This window comes from Paramisgurnus dabryanus, chromosome 1 (assembly GCF_030506205.2).
Source record: "Paramisgurnus dabryanus chromosome 1, PD_genome_1.1, whole genome shotgun sequence".
NCBI lineage: Eukaryota > Metazoa > Chordata > Actinopteri > Cypriniformes > Cobitidae > Paramisgurnus > Paramisgurnus dabryanus.
Genome location: NC_133337.1, coordinates 24,988,478 through 24,992,226, shown reverse-complemented (window position 1 = coordinate 24,992,226; position 3,749 = coordinate 24,988,478). Strand labels below are relative to the sequence as shown.

The 3,749-nt window shown below is 35.8% G+C and overlaps 1 long non-coding RNA gene across 1 annotated transcript; it reads left to right on the top strand.

Moving 5' to 3' along the window:
* Positions 1-274: 274 nt before the first annotated feature.
* LOC135779334 (uncharacterized) lies at positions 275-1,678 on the top strand. Its single transcript, XR_010544764.2, has 3 exons — positions 275-432; positions 998-1,056; positions 1,476-1,678. It is a non-coding gene; the product is annotated as an uncharacterized lncRNA (long non-coding RNA).
* Positions 1,679-3,749: the final 2,071 nt, after the last annotated feature.

The following is a 3,749-nucleotide window of genomic DNA, read 5'->3' as shown; positions in this document are numbered from 1 at the left end:
GCTACTGTATATGACGGTGACTTCCATGAAAATTGCTCGTTCTTAGGTAATAAAAACAATTCAGTTCATTATGTAAGGTCCTTATACACCACTGATTATATAGTTATGTATATTATTTAGCATTTTTGTCTTTTTTAAAAGTAACACAATGCACCATTAACAAATACAACGTTCGATTCGCCTTGTGAAAATGACTAGATTTCCCATAATGCCCCTAGTGCACTAAAGGACACGGTGGTCACAATAATCAAACTGCCGGTGTAACATGATGGACTACGTGAGATCTTTGTTTTGCCTTGTGGATCTGTATATAATAAAGCGAGGTATTTTTAATCTGAACTAACACATAGATTTCACTCGTTGTTCTACAACACTCGATTTACCAGATGGTTTGTTACTGTTTTCTGTGATGACATTTTTTGTTTTTATGGGGTAAGTGCTATTATATTCTCTGTCATTTAAAGGTAAACATAACGGTAAGCATGCCGGGTTTACAGTGAACCAAGCAACATGTATAGGTAAAGGTTAAAAATCAGCTAGATGTCGGAATCTTTCAAAATCAACTAGATGTTGGAATCTTTAAAAAGTAAATTAATGCTCAGTTCCCCGAAAAGCTGACTGAAGTTCAGATGTTTTGCGTACAACACAATAAATCAACATTAGTTGGAAATGATAGCAAAGTGAATCTTTACTGATTTATTTTTCTTATATTATGGTGTAACAAAACCAACGTCGCTTTAAGAATATACCTAGATGATTTTGTGCGGGTATTTCATAGGTAAGGATCATCAGTTAGTCTATGTCTTTAGTCTTACTCTTTTATTTGACTATTTTACAATAAAAAGTTTACTTGTGTTTATATAAATTGAAGAAATCATGTACCTCGCTTTGTCACCACGAAAGTAGTACATGTTATTCTGGGTAAAGATTAGTGTGAGTTTAATAGACTTTAAATTTAAATGTGTAAGTAGTTTGATTTTGAACTTCTGTCTTATAGACATTACTAACTGAGAACAGCAGAGACAGAGGCATGAGGGGATCAAAGCACATAATGAAGTAAGATTGTGTATGTTGTGTTCATTGAATGCATCTAATTTGTTTGTCTTGTATGTTGTGTTCATTGAATGCATCTAATTTGTTTGTCTTGTATGGGGTAATTTGTCAAATATTATTAAATATTATATTAAATACAAAAGCACTAAAAGTTTTAGTGTTTTGGCTAAGGAGTGTGAGCATGTCTCAGGTACTTGTATTTCAGGTGCAATAATAAATACTAGACGAAAATGTGTTTTTGAGATTAAAATAAATGTAATTGATAAGTGCTTTATTCTTTAAGTTGATGAGTTCTTTCTGAAAGTCTGAAAACTATACTAAACCTAATATACTAATAACCTAAAGTTAAAAGTCTCAGTTTTTAGACGGGTAATGTTTTGTAATATGTGTCTTTTTGTCTTTACTTATGCTGTACTTATTAGTATGATGAAAGCAACGCAATCTGCAATAATGCAGGCCCCTTGTATAAACACAGTCCTGCTATCGCAGGAGGACTGGACATGCTTTACGAGTCCATAAACAAAATATCTCGGTCCTCACCCGGGCACTGCCATAACGATTTACGATTCAGAGTGGAAGCATCTCTCAGGAATGCAACTTTAAGGACTACAATCTGTGTAAGTGGCAGAAGACCATATCTTTGTATTGAACAGTTTATTTGAAAAAAACATAATTTTTGTTTTGAAAATCAGGTCATCTATACAAAATGCTGAATTGGATATTTAAAAATTACACATAAATGTTTACTCTCTAGAGAAAATCCACCAAAATCATCATCTTGACAGAATTCATTGTTCATTATTCTTGTAGAATGTATTTCATCTGCTGCTGTGAGAAACCTTTTTTTTTCTGTTGGTACTATTGAAATGGTTTTTTAATCAGTCGAATCCGTGCTTAGTGCTAAGATTTTTAGAGGAAGTTAAATTTAAACATATTTTCTAGTCTTAATTTATTTAATTACAGTTTATTTACACCATAAATATAACCTTAGAAGCCAGGATGACGTTAAAAAGAAAAGAAAGAACACTTAATTTCTTTGATAATTTCACATAAAAATTTGTGTTTAATGAAACTATTCATCCCCTGATCAAAATAATTTGTAGAGAGGCAGCTTATAATGATGTCACGCATTCCGAAATGGCGCATGTTAAAAGTTTAAGTTTTTATTTTTTCGGGGGCATAGTGAGATGGTCCACGCTATTTTGCCATTCACTCGTCGGAGTATCGCACGATCCGCATGGGCTATCCATGTTTGTGATTTTCGTAACTGTGATTTCCCTGGCTTTTATTATACATATCGGGCCCCACCTTATATCAATTATGATGGTAGCATGGAATGTGTTTTAATGAAGACCGCTTGTGTAAACACTGTTTTTATTGTTTTATCGTAGGAGGACATGATTTAACGCGTCCCGGAGATAACCCCGGACGTAAACATGTCAACGTGACGTGGGCGGTCCGGTTAAAAGTTCAACCCAATGTGGGCGGTCCGGTTAAAAGTTCAGTGCTACGTGGGCTGTCGGTTCAAAAGTTCTGAGCAGCGCTGGAGGACGGTTCAAAAGTTTAGAGCAACGTGGGTGGTCGGTTCGAAAGTTCATCGCGACGTGGGAGGTCCGGTCAAAAGTTCACGACGTGGGTGGTCCGGTCAAAAGTTCACGACGTGGGAGGTCCGGTCAAAGGTCACCCCCTCCCTAAGGTCAAAGGTCACCATCAATCAATTTAAGGTCAAAGGTCACCCCCTCCCTCGCAGGTCAAAAGGTCACCCCTCCCCTGAGGTCAAAGGTCACCATCAATCATTTTTATGTGACAGTATGTCGCTCATATTTACTACTCATATATATATACACATAACTACAAAAATTTTTAATAATGCTCATGGATTTGTCTTCTGAAGTAAGATAAAAGTTTCATAAGTGATTGGAAAATGAAAAGCAAAAACTCCAACAGAGCTTTTACATTAGGATACTAGTGTATTACCACTACATGTAACAGTAAAGATTACAGGTAATCTATACTTACTGTGTATATTACATTACTGTAACACATTTGATAGTTGTTGGGTTGTTGCTAGCCATTTGCTAGTTGTTGTTTTTTAAAACAGTGTTTTGTTTAAGTAAAGACGTCAGGCACTGTAAGTCTGTTTTTACTGTAGTCTTAATAAAAAAACAGCTTTTAGTTCAGATACTGAGAAAAACAAATCCCAAAACGATCCATCCTCTTTCTAAGAATTGTGTTTACATGCTCAAAAGCTCTTGAAAATTGGCACACACTTTAAGAGTCATTGGCCATTAGGCCTGGGCAAAGGTTGGCACCAAGGTGTTGACAAACTGACTTGTCAGCCTCCTTGGCAGATTGAGTTTGGTTTTGGTCGCCATATCCAAGTCAACCAGATTTCACATCCAGCTTCATTATTTTGAAGTCTTTCCAACATTAAAGTGACAACCAGTGCCCACCACAAAACCTTAGATTTAAACAAAAACGTTTAATCAAATCATTCTGAAAGTGGTTCACTGGCTCGTAATCATAGGGGAACCATTTGAAGTGCCATATAGTACCTATGTAGCACCTGTGTAGAACCATATTGTGATATATAGAACCTTATCTGGTGCTATAGTGGTGCTATATCACCCCCGGATGATTTTCATTGGTGCTTTATAGGTGCTATATAGCACTAAAATGGTTCCCCTATTATTACG